The sequence below is a fragment of the Chenopodium album genome, chromosome 2 (genome assembly GCF_948465745.1).
Source record: "Chenopodium album chromosome 2, dcCheAlbu1.1, whole genome shotgun sequence".
Taxonomy (NCBI): Eukaryota; Viridiplantae; Streptophyta; class Magnoliopsida; order Caryophyllales; family Amaranthaceae; genus Chenopodium; species Chenopodium album.
In genome coordinates this window covers 40,439,743-40,453,046 of record NC_137835.1, presented here as the reverse complement: position 1 = coordinate 40,453,046, position 13,304 = coordinate 40,439,743, and the positions used below count along the sequence as shown (strand labels likewise).

The window sequence follows — 13,304 nt, the reverse complement described above, 5'->3', positions numbered from 1 at the left end:
CTAATTTTGTTACCATAATACCAACCATTTTCTCACTACAATCTTCGAAATAGCTTGACTTAGGCTATTGTTAAAACTGACTCACTCCTTTGGGTTCGACCCTATACTTGCCTTATACTTGTATTAGGTTGGTTTAGGATATTATAAATTGTGTTTGATTTTGGGATAGACAATTAACGACTCGTTCATTCCTCTATCAAAATGGTGCCGTTGTCGGGAAACGAACCCGGGTCACCCGCGTGACAGGCGGGAATACTTACCACTATACTACAACGACCTTAAATTGTGCACTTTGGATTTGAAGCAACTTAACACTTTGCATTTAGGATATTATAAATTGTGTTTGATTTTTGGATTTGAAGCAACTTAACACTTTGCGGTTCATTTCTAAAACTAAGGGAAACGGTGTTTATTCTTGGCTAGTGCGTAATGTGCACCATTGTTTTCTCCCAAACCCGGCTGCCACCTCAATTACTCGAGAGGCTAGGATTGTTTGGAGGATTCCCATGGACGATGGGAGAGTTGAGAATGTTTTGGGGGAGGATGATGATGATGAGGACGATGATGATGATGATGGAGATGATTGTGAAGGTGGAGAAAGGGAAGGTGGTGATGAAGAAGAAGAAGCAGAGCAAGAACAAGAACAACAACATCCACAATTTCAACATGAACAACAACAACCGCAACAAAGAAGAAGTAGAAGACAACAACATCAACAACAAGACTACCGAGGAGATGCCTATCTCCGTGAGATGGAGGTTATGCGTGAGCATATGGAGCGCATGCAATTGAGCATGCAAGGTATGTAATTAAACCATCAAACTTTGTCTTTTCAAACTAGCCCCCTATATGACGCTAGTGTGCGTAGGGGGGAGGTCACTCCTCCGGTGAACTACCCATATGTGCCGCCCCAACAAGGGCCGGTGCCATCTTAGGGCGGTGACAACCTCCCCACGTACCCCTATTATCCCGGGGTTACAAACCCCGATGAGCCAAGGCGTGACTACCCAGATGTGTTCGGTCATTATGATTACCAGGTCTCGGGGGGGAGTGATTATCGGGGTGACCCCCGAATACTACTATGTTCACCCCACTCACCCCAAGCTCTGTATGCAACCCGATCCAATTGACCAATTGTCCACATCCCAACTTGACCTTTTTAAAGGTCGCTATGGTTTCCCTTTCGGTTTTACCGGAGGTTAGATGTGAGTGATGGTGGTGCTGGCCCTAGTGGCCAATAGTTTTCCCCTTGGTTGTTTGATTCCCTTTTTGTTTTCTCCCTTTTAGCTTTGCATGTTTTTGAGCATCGCGGTTGATGCCCTTATTTTGTACGGGGGGGAGTCAATAAAGATGTTTTAGGGTAGGTTTTGGGGGACGCACCTTGGACTTATGGGGATGTGTTTGAAAAGGCTTCGATGGATTTCTATTTCTTCGCTCTTGGTAGTCTCGTTGGTATGTTGGTTGTCTTGTTGTCTTGGTATTGATGATGATGTTTTGAGGTCTCTTTTATTGATTATGATGATTATGGTTTCTCTAGGTCATTGTACATATTATTCGCGTAAGCTTTCTTTTGTTTTCTTTTGTTTGGAAGTTACTAACAATTTCATTTTGTAAATAGTCCTTTTCTTTTGTTTTTCTCGCCTTGTTCGTAGCTTATGCTTTGGTCATCGAAGCTTCTTAGAGGAGGTCGTTCTTGCTCCTTGGTTATTGCAGCATAGCTTGGACGCTTGGTGAGGCCTTTCTTGTTTTATCTCTTTACTTTTATTCCTTTACTTTTCTTGGTTTCTTAAATTTGGATTAGTTTTAGGAGAGTTGAACGGTTCGAGGATGTATTATTATAACACCTAGTGTGTTTGGGGTCTTTGGCGATGTGGCCATTTGACCGCTTGTATGTCGATTGGGAAATACGTGTTATGATTACATCTTTGTCCTTTTCTTTGTTCTCTTACTTTTCCTTTATCTTTGTTTTCCATATTTTATTTTCTTTTCTTTTCTTTTCTTTTTGTTCTTGGTTTTGTACATAGCTTTTTGAGGATTTATTTTTCACTCTTTCTATTTTGACTTGGACTTGTAAACAATGGACCCTTGCTTTTGAATAATAATCTTACTAGGTGGTCATGGTATGCACGGTTTGAGATTACGTTTTGTTGATTGTAGGATAAAGCATGCTAAGGTAGTTGTCTAGAACCACGGGGATCATGAAGCCGAATTCTACTTGTTTGTGGCCAGTTGGTAGTTTCTCCCTATCTTCGATTTGACAACCTTAGTGAGTTTTTGCTACAACCATGTGGGATTCATACTTTTTCAAGCTTTCAACATATTCTTGTATGAGCGGCATGGATCCTTGACTTCTACAAACCTAATCTTGAATCTTAACGTATGATTCCTAAGACCGAGACCGAACCACCTAGGAAGGACGAAGGCATCTTATCGGGGAGAAATTTTTCCTTTTTCTAGGATAGTGCACTTCTTTTTACTTTTTTGTTTAGGGATACATTTGCCAACTTGCTAGCCCTTTGAGCCTTTTTCCCTTCTTTTCAAGCCACATCTTTAGATCTTGAGCCTTTTGTTTTATTTTTGTTTTCATCTTTGGGTTTTTGTGAAGCAAATGGTCATATTTTGGAGATTGTGGTATATAAGTTTGGTTATTGGTTCAAAATGAAAGAAAGATCGTGTTTTGTGTATATTTTGTGAATAATGGCAATTGAATAAATGAAAAAGCCGTCAAAAGTAAAAATGGCAAGGACAAATCAAGTGCAAAGTTGAAAAAGCCGTCCATAGTTAAAAGAGGCGAGGACAAAGCAGTAATAAAGAAAAATGAAAAAAAACCAGTGAAAAATGCAAAAATATTTTTATGTGAGTATTCTTCCTTTTTGAGCATTGAGGACAATGCCCCATTTAAGCTTGGGGGGGGGGGGGAAGCGTTCTCACGCTTTTTGTGTATATGTTTGTGATCTTAGCTTTGAATAAGATTGGGGGTGTTGGTATTTTTTTTTTTTGGTGATTACTTGGTTATGGTGTAAAGAAATGCGCAATCTTTGCTTCACAATTTAGATTAATCATCAAATTTTAAATTTAGCCTACCCTAACCCTTTTTGCCTTACATTACAACCTTTGGGAAGACCTTTTGACCTAGGGGTTAAGTCATTCATTGGTGGAGGGAATCATGGGTTATAGCCTAAGGAAAGGGGATGCGAAGTTAAGATGTCGAGTAGCCAAAAATTTGATCTTTTTTCGGTTCCTTCGTGGAATCTATGAGACGCTCACTACGGGGAGAAATGAGATTAGTAGGGGGAACGCGGTAAGATCGTTTGGGATGAAAGTGGAGTGTGACAACTAATTCCTATGCCTAGCATATTTATGTTTCAATCAACTTAAGGTATCTTATAACGTGCATACCATGATTTACATTAGAAAGGTTGTTATTCATTTGAACTATAGTAACTTTGTAAAGTCCATTTCACAAAGATTTTTTTTTGAAATCATTGTTGTTTTTAAAAATTTGCTCTTTATTCTAGTATTTTGCCTCATTTTTGCTTCTTTTGTTTTGTTTAATAAGAGTTATAGGTTATCTCTAGGAAATCTTTACGAGAGCCTCACTCGTCCTCTAGAGCGATCTAAGGGTTTAAATGGCTTGTCTTTTGTTGCTATAATTGACCGTGATTCCTACGAAAGTGAGTTAGTGTATATTCTCACCTCTTTCTTTTTTTTTTTCTTTTGTTATTTTGAATAATCCTTTGTTTTTCCTTTTTAGCCTTTGTTTTGCTCGAGACAAGCAAAAGTCTAGCTTGGGGGAATTTGATGAGTGTCATTTATGGCACTCATAGGGTAGTCTTTTTGGATGTTATCATCTCCTTTTCATGCTTTCTTATCTTATTATTGGTCCTTTTTCCTTTAGTTCCTTTCTTTCTTTCTTTCCCTGTGTTTTTCGTGTTTTCTTCGTGTTTTCCTTTTATTTGGTCCTTTTTCCCTTTTATTCCTTTCCGTTGTTTGTTCTTGTAGGTTCCTAGGATTTGTCTTTGCAAGGGGATCAAGATGGGCTATATTGACTAAGCAAGGAGGAAGTAATCGACATGGAGAGGGCTCAAAGAGGGCTTGGTGAGGGCTTGGAGAGGCATCAAGCCCTACCAGTTTGCCGCGGGCGCGGGCTCGTATGCACCAAATTGGACAATTTTGACCAAAAACTCTCTGCGGCCTAGCCGCCGGCTCCCCGCGGGCGCTTGTAGACTGGAGAGACCGCTCCTGACCAGAGAGACCGCGACCCTTTGATCACCCTTTGGGAGCAGGGGACTTGTCGCGGCCTTGCCGCAGGCGCGGAGGCCTTTGCCGCGGGCGCGGGTGTTGCCCAGATAGCCCGCGGAGTTTGTTATAGGTTCCATCCCCATTTCCTCGAGGGCGCAGGGTTTAGTAGAGAGGGCGTGGGGATTCCGTTTTCCTTCTTTGCCTATAAATACACTTGTAATTCCTTTTTGAAAACAACTTTTAGATAATTTTCATTAGCTTAGTTTTAGAGAGAGAAGGTAGAGAGAAGTTTGAGAGAAGTTCTTGGTATTGGATTTGTATTTCAACATTGGATCAATTGTGCTTGGATTTCTTCATTTTCAATCATTAATGTTAGTGAGTATCTCTTCTTCTAGTTCGTCTCTTACTTGTTTGTTTTAGTTTCATGTTTGATTGTTTGATTTGCTTGAATTTGAATTGGATATTGTAGTTGATATTGTTTCCTCTTGATTTTGATTTAGAATGATGATCAATCTTATTTCTAGTGATTTGTTCTTGAGTTACACCATAATTAGTGAGTAGATTAGTTGCTAGGGAGAAGGGGAAGCATGCTTGATTGATAATTGGTGCTAGTTAATGATCTTTGATTGATTGAATTGTTGCAATTAAATTGGTTGACATAGTTTTGCATGTGATTAATTGGATTAGGAATGATCAACCAATAAGATTAATCTATATTGCATTGCAGTTCTTAATGACATGAACAATCAATTTGAGAATTGCTTTAATTGATTGAGTTTGATTGTGAATTTCCTTGATTAGCCATTCATAATGACCCCTAGCTTGGCCTCTAGCAAATAGCTCTTGAACTCTCTTGATTGCTACTATTGTTTGTCCTGTGCAATGCTTGAATCAAGCGAATGAACTTTCAATTAGCATGATTATTGAACTTGCATGTGGAACCTATATCCCTAGTATTTAGTTTATTGAATTACTTGATTAGTCTAATTTTGTTACCATAATACCAACCATTTTCTCACTACAATCTTCGAAATAGCATGACTTAGGCTATAGTTAAAACTGACTCACTCCTTTGGGTTCGACCCTAAACTTGCCTTACACTTGTATAAGGTTGGTTTTGGATATTATAAATTGTGTTTGATTTTGGGATAGATAATTAACGACTCGTTTATTCCTCTATCAATTGATAAGGTACTTGCTCGATTTAGCATGGAAGGGGCCAAGAGAGGTCACCTGCCAATGTCACATGGCATAACCTGAGCAAGAAGCAGTGTCCAAAAACACCTAATGAGCGGGAAAGAATGAATCTGATTCTATATGCTTCGCTTATTGGATCCATCATGTATGCCATGATATGTATTAGGCCAGATGTAACGTATGCCTTTTGTTTATGGTAAAAATACCCTAGATATGTGGACCAATGAGAGAAGGCCACGTGTCAAGTTTAGGCTGGCCCAAGTGGCCTAATAGCCTCCTGACACGTGTCCCCTTCAGATAACTTCTGAAATAGCGGCCTTCAAGGGCCTAAATCCGAAGAAGCGCCGTAATTCGGCGCAGCCCCCTAAAATCTAGGTCAAGTGACCTAGATAGAGGCACATTCTCCAACAACACTATAAATAGGGAGGTATTTCCCCATTTTGGGGACACACTGAATCATTTATTGCACTGACTTTTTCACTCATCAGAGAAACACCTGAGCTTGGAATCCGAGCAGACCCCCACCCAAATTTCCGCACTATTTATTCCTTTTCAAGTTACTAACTTGACCGCTGGAGGCGGAGCTCCATTATCCGGAGTCTCCGTTATTTTTGCAGGTACAGCTCAGTCGGACCAATCTTTGTCACGTAACTCTCCCGAGGGACAAAAACACCCAAAACATTTGGCGCCGTCTGTGGGGAGAGTACCTCAAGGATGGTTTAAGAGTTTGTACCACCTCCTGAGCGTCCGGTCGACGAATCGGAAGTTTTCACTGACCAAGAGGATGAAGATACTCATGTTAAAACTTATATAGCCAATGATGGCTCCCTGATAACCAAGCGCATTCGGCCCAGAGACACTCTGGAGCGGGGTGCCAGCCAGGCGGGTACAAAACGACCCCCTGGACAGCCGGAAGGGGAAACCCATACGGCCAGCAGATCAGCACCTGTCACTCGAGACGAACTCATGAAGTTCATGACAAGTTTCAAGGATGAAATTAAAGATCTGATCACGAAGAGTCGGGTTGTCCTAAGCAGGGGTCAATCGGCAAAAAAGACTCATGTGGAGAAGGGGAAGTCAGTCAGAGATCAGCAGCCAACTCCTCATCCAAAGGAGAAGGCAGCCGGGACAATTTATTGGTCCAAGATTCTTCTGCCTAAGAGGAATGTCAACAATCCCCGCCGAACTCAACAGCCGGTGGGAAACAAAAAATCAACTCTTGATGCCCGGGAGATTATCACCCGCCAGAGAAATCAGCAGTTGTCTGAGTCGACATCTACATCGAGCTTTCCAAATAGCTTCAAGAACACATCTGCAGGGAATGTACCTTCCTTGCAGGAGAGCCACATAGGCAGTAATACCGTCCATTCTGGTCCTCAAATGATTGGGACTGCACCGTACATACCATCTCAGGTCTACGGTCCGTATTCTCCCCATTTCATGCAGCCGGCCCTCTTCTGAGGTCAGGCGACATACAACAATGTCCAGCCACTAGACTGGCAGCTTCGTCTACTCCACCTAGGTGAAGAACCTTCTGCGTTCACCCGGGAGATAACCGAGGAGGCATAGCCGGCCAAGGTTAAAAATGTGTTGATTTACCAATCCGGGTGGGTGAAAAAGGGAAAGGACGACATCTGGTCGTCAAGTTCTTGGTCGTTGAGGAGCTGACCGCCTATAACATTATCTTAGGTTGGCCAACCCTCAACGAAGCCAAGCCTGTAATAATCCCTTCTCTCATGCTCATCAAGTATGAGAGGGATGATGGTTCTGTTGGTTCCTTGAATGGGGATCAAAAGACGGCCCCGGAGTTTTACCTCTAAGCCGTCAAGGATATAGTGGACCCAGACGGGCAGGCCCCGGAACAAATAAGCCTCCTCCCAAGGTAGAACTCAAACCCATTCCCCCTTCTTTTAAATATGCTTTTCTTGATAAGGAGGGAAAATACCCTATTATTGTCAATGCTACCCTAGATTGTCTTAATTTGGAAAAACTTCTTAATGTTTTAAGGAAATATAGGGATGTGATAGGGTATAGCATTGATGATATTAAAGGTATTAGCCCTTCTTTATGCATGCATCGTATTCATCTTGAGGATGATCATTCCACCTCCATTGAACCTCAAAGAAGGTTGAACCCCCACCTTCAAGAGGTTGTGAAGAAAGAAATATTGAAACTACGTGAAGCGGGAATCATCTATGCTATCTCAGATAGCAAATGGGTTAGCCCGGTTCATGTGGTTCCAAAGAATGGTGGAATGACCATAATCGAGGATGAAAAGGGAGAGGAAATCTCCACCCGGACGGTGACCGGGTGGAGAATGTGCATTGATTATAGGAGATTGAATAAAAACACCAAGAAGGATCATTTTACTCTCCCTTTCATGGACCAAATGCTTGAAAGGCTTTCTAACCATGCTTTCTTTTGTTTCTTGGATGGGTATTCCGGATTTTTCCAAATCCCTATCCATCCAAGTGATCAAGAGAAAACTACTTTCACATGTCCATATGGGACATTTGCATACCGAAGAATGCCATTCGGATTATGCAATGCTCCCTCTACTTTTCAAAGATGCATGACTTCCATTTTCTCTGAGATGCTTGAAAAAGAAATTGAGGTTTTCGTGGATGATTTTAGTGTTGGTGGCTCGTATTTTGACACTTGTCTTTTTAACCTTGAAAAAGTTTTGAAAAGGTGTCAAGAGACGAGTTTGGTTTTAAATTGGGAAAAGTGCCATTTTATGGTTGAGGAAGGCATTGTCCTCGGCCATAAGGTTTCAAAAAATGGCATTGAAGTAGATCCGGCCAAGGTTTCCGTGATTGAAAAGTTGCCCCCTCCTACTTCCATCACGGGGGTACGGACTTTTCTTGGGCATGCCGGTTTTTACTGGAGGTTTATCAATGATTTTTCTTCAATCGTTAAACCCTTGACGGAACTACTAAAAAAGAGATTGTTTTTTACTTTAATGAGGCTTGCCTTGAGGCGTTTCGTAAACTCAAGGAAGCTCTCATTTTTTCTCCCGTTGTGCAAGCTCTGGATTAGAGCTTGCCTTTTGAGCTAATGTGCGATGCTAGTGACTTTGCAGTAGGTGCCGTTCTTGGTCAAAAGAAACAAGGAAAATCATGTGTCATCTACTACGCAAGTCGGACTCTAGATGAGGCTCAAAGGAATTACACAACAACGGAGAAAGAGATGTTGACGGTAGTGTTTGCATTGGATAAGTTTCGGTCCTATCTTATATGCTCAAAAGTTATCGTGTACACGGATCACATCGCGGTGCGGTATCTCATGACCAAAAAAGAAGCAAAGCCTCGCTTGATCCGTTGGGTTCTCTCTCTCCAAGACTTTCACATGGAAATGAGGGACAAGAAGGGAGCGGAGAACTATGTAGCGGATCATTTTTCTAGGCTACCATTTGAGAACAAGGAGGATGTACCGATTAATGATGAGATAGGATTCGAGGCTCTCATGGCTTTGGTGTCAACTTCTACTCCTTGGTACGCGGATATAGCCAACTATCTTGCGTGTGGAGTCGTTTCCCCGGAGAACTCTTCTCAACAAAAGAAGAAGTTTTTCAAGGAGGTGAGAAGATACTTTTGGAATGACCCATACCTATTCAAGCAATGTGGAGATGGCCTTTATCGGAAGTGCGTTCCAGATCATGAAATTCAAGGTGTTCTTGAGCATTGCCACTCATTAGCATGTGGAGGACATGGTGGTGTTGACAAAACAGTGGAAAAAATCTCTCAATCCTTATTGTTGTGGCCGACAATGCATAAAGACGCCCACCAATTCGTTGCACAATGTGATAGATGTCAAAGGAGCGGAGGTATTACCAAGAGGGACGAAATGCCCCAACAAAGTATTCTAGAAGTGGAACCCTTTGATGTTTAGGGGGTAGATTTCATGGGACCTTTCATTTCTTCTTGTTGGAATCTATATATCTTGGTAGCGGTCGACTATGTGACAAAATGGATTGAAGCCATACCCTCACCTACCAATGATCACAAGGTTGTGCTTAAGCTCTTAAAGAAGATCATCTTTCCTAGGTTTGGAGTTCCGAGGGTGCTAATTAGTGATGGAGGCTCCCATTTTGCCAAAAAGCAATTTGAAGCTCTTCTCAAGAGATATGGAGTTCATCACAAGGTTGGATTACCTTACCACCCTCAAACTCAAAGACAAGTGGAGGTCTCGAATCGTGAAATCAAAAATCTTCTTGAAAGGATGGTGAACAAATCAAGGAAAGATTGGTCTCTCAAACTTGATGACACGCTATGGGCTCTTAGGACGGCGTACAAGACTCCAATAGGCACAACCCCTTATAGGTTGGTCTATGGCAAGGCTTGTCACCTTCCGGTTGAGTTGGAGTACAAGGCTTGGTGGGCCATCAAAGAGCTCAATATGGATTTGTCTTTGGCCGGTGAGAAGAGATTGCTTAAGCTCAATGAACTTGAAGAGCTTAGAGATGATGCTTATGAGAGCACAAGGTTATATAAGGAGAAGACCAAAAAGTGGCATGACCAACATATTAGAAACAAGAACTTTAAAGTTGGAGACAAGGTTTTGCTTTTCAACTCAAGGCTTCGTTTGTTTCCGGGTAAACTCAAGTCAAAGTGGTCGGGTCTTTTTGTGATTTCAAAGACTACTCCTTATGGCTCCTTTGAGTTAGATGCGGATGGTAACAAGTTCATGGTTAATGGTCATCGTCTAAAGCATTACTTTTGCAAGGCAAAAGTTGGTATCATCGAATGTATATTGCTTGATCCTTTGGAACCCAAGCCTCCCACTTGAAGGATTTTTCTCATGGTCAGGCTAGTGATCTCATAAAGAAGCGCTTCTCGGGAGGCAACCCGAGTTTCTAACTCCTTTCTAAACCTTTTTTTTTATTATTCCGATTTCACTTTCTCCTATTTGAATTTGAATTTGAATTTGATTACTTTTTTTACCTTTTTGGTTACAAGGTGTTTGGATGATGAAGGAACAAGGATTCTCTATCTCGAAGATGTGAGGAAAAATCAAAACTACTCTGTGCGACCTGTGCGCGCTACCTGTGCGGGCGCGCTGTGTGACCTGTGCGGGCGCGTAGGGACTGTTAGAACCCGCACAGATTTTATCTCAAATTGAAGCTAGAGTCAGGAGGTTTACGCGACTTGCTGTGCGCCATCTGTGCGGGCGCGCATGAACTTTGTGCGGGCGCGCGTTCATTGTCAGAACCCGCATAGAATTTATCAAAAGTTAAAGCTCGAGGCAGAGAGTTTGCGCGAACTGGTGCGCGACCTCTGTGCGGGCGCGCAGAATCAACTGTGCGGGCGCGCAGCTTACCTGTGCGGGCGCGCAGAGCAGGTAAATCGGGTTTTTAACCCCTTTTCCCCGATTTCCTTCTCATATTTTCGACACCCTATTTTCATACTCTCTTCTCTCTCCTCACAAACCCAAACCCTAACTTTCAAATTTCACCCATTATTCACAAATTCCATTGATTTTCTCTCAAATCCATCAAAAACTTTCACTCCACTCACAAATTCACCCATTTTCTCTCTCCAAAGTACCCAAAAATCCCCCATTTTCATGATTTGCAAGGTTCATTGAAGGTGGTGTTCCTGGAGGCTCTTGGTGGTGTTCAAGCTTCTACATGGTGGTATAACTCTAAATTTTGCTATTTTATTACTTAATTTCAATTATTTATGCAAAATTTTTAGTTATTAAACATGAATTAGCTTGAGTGAATTGCATGTGGTTTTGGTTTTCTTTGTGAGGGATTTGTTGGTTATTAGTGTGAAATTTGGTGATTGTGGGGACATTGTTGTTCATACTATTGTTTTAGAAGCCATTTTCATGAAACTAAGTTGAGCAATTTGGTGTTTGAATTGTTGAAAATGCAACTAATTTCATGAGAATTGCTTGCTATCATAATGTGTTTTGATTTACTGCTTTGTTGTTGATTTTTGTTGTCTTGGGCGTTATATTTGTTTGGTTAGTTGTTAGCACTAACCCTTTTTGCAGATTGTTGAGACTTGAGTTGTTGTTTTCCAATTGTTGGTTAAGTTCAAAGTTAGTTCTCCTTTTGGTTGGGTTTTTTTGTGTTGGTTGAACATAATGAGCAAAAGAAGGAGCAGAAAGGAACCCAGGTTAACGGTTGAAGAACCAAGTACCCAACAAACTCAAGCGCAAGGACCTCATGTTCCCCCTAGAATGAGATTTTTAAACAAGGTCCATGCTACGTCCTTCAACGACCTTCATAGCCGAAAGTTAAATCCCTCCCGACACTATGATCACCGCTCCATGAGAGCTTTAGGGATTGACGACGATATAAGGTCGCTCCTTGATAACTTGGGATGAGCGAGTTCATAAAACATCAATACCGAACTTATAAGGAGCCAACTTTCGAATTCTTGGCATCTTTTGAAAAAGAGCCTCTTGGGAACGACTTCCAGATTTCCTTTCAATTGTTCAACAACCGGCACTCTATGACTCTAAGTGATCTTAATATTTTGTTGGATCTGAACCCCGAGGCGGACCTCCTTGCCCCTTCGTTGAGCTTGTTCCCTAAGTATGATGCATTTAGATGGTGGCGAACGATTACCGACTATGATGAATTCAACACCCGGTATTCGGTGGCCAACCATATAATCCACCCTGTGCTCCGTATTCTACACCGTATTCTGGGGTTTGCGGTGTTTAGCAAGCAGGATTTGAGCAAGCTCTCTCATGAGGAGCTATTTACTTTGTGTGTAGCCACTAGGGAGGAATTGAAAGGGCGGCTCAATATGGGATATTGGTTCGTCTTGTGCTGCGAGGCAATCAAATCGGGCCACAAGACAGGAGAAATTGCCCTCGGTGGGATGATTACCAGGATTGCGAAGAAGCTCAACTATGAACGCCTCTTCCCCTCGTGCACTCAAGTGGGGGCCGACAAAGATCTATTCATCGACATTCAGCAGATGAGAAGGTCGGGGTTCCTCCAAGGAACTTCAGATGCCAATAATTTTCACGACTGGATAGTTGACAGAGAGCACCATTGTATCTTGCCATACCCCAGTCGTACATCCCTGGAGCGGAATGCAAGGAATGTATGGAAGATTCCGAGAGATAATGGTGTGCTACCCACCGCTCTGGGTGGATTAAGGAATATGGAAGTCGGCCAGCAACAACAACAACAACAACAACATCATCAACATCATCAAGGCATGAGTAGCCTTGAGCAACAAATGATGAGCATGCAACTTGGCATGCAAAGCCTATTGGAGAATCAGCAGGGTATGTTTTTGAAAACCCAAGCTCTTTATGGTGCGGCCGTGGATAGGGGTGAGGTCACCCCCCCGGTAAACTACCCCTATTGGCCACCCCAACAAGAGCCGGTCCCTGGGTGGCAGGGATCACAAACTACTTGGCCCTATTGGCAAGGGCCCTCCTCCCACGATGTATCCCGGGTAGACTACCCGACGGAAACCGGGTACGATTGTCGTGCCCCTGGGGGGAGCGATTTTCGGGGTGACCCCAACTATCCATATGTCGATCCTACCCACCCTTCCCCTCTTCAGCTTCCCGCCCCTTTCGACCCGTTGCCTCAATGGCAACAAAACCTCTTTCGAGGTCACTATGGTTGGCCTCCAGGTTACTTCGGTGGTTGAGACCCACACGGCATCCCTCCGGACGGTTTCTCTTATGACACCGAGGATGATGGAGATGAGTGGCATTTATGCCACTCTTTTATCCTTTTTCTCTAAGGATTTTCCCCTCATTTGCGCGTGTTTGGCCCTTTTTCTAAGCATTTTTACTTAGTTTTGCTTCCTCTTTCCTTTTCTCCCTTATCTTCCCTTCTCTTAGTCTTCTCGCTTTGTTTTTATTTTGATCTCCATGCTTTGGTT

At 42.5% G+C, this 13,304-nt stretch overlaps 1 non-coding gene across 1 annotated transcript; it reads right to left on the bottom strand.

The window, feature by feature from the left end:
* Nucleotides 1–205: 205 nt before the first annotated feature.
* On the bottom strand, nucleotides 206–277 carry TRNAD-GUC (transfer RNA aspartic acid (anticodon GUC)). The gene has a single exon. It is a non-coding gene; the product is annotated as a tRNA-Asp (tRNA).
* Nucleotides 278–13,304: the final 13,027 nt, after the last annotated feature.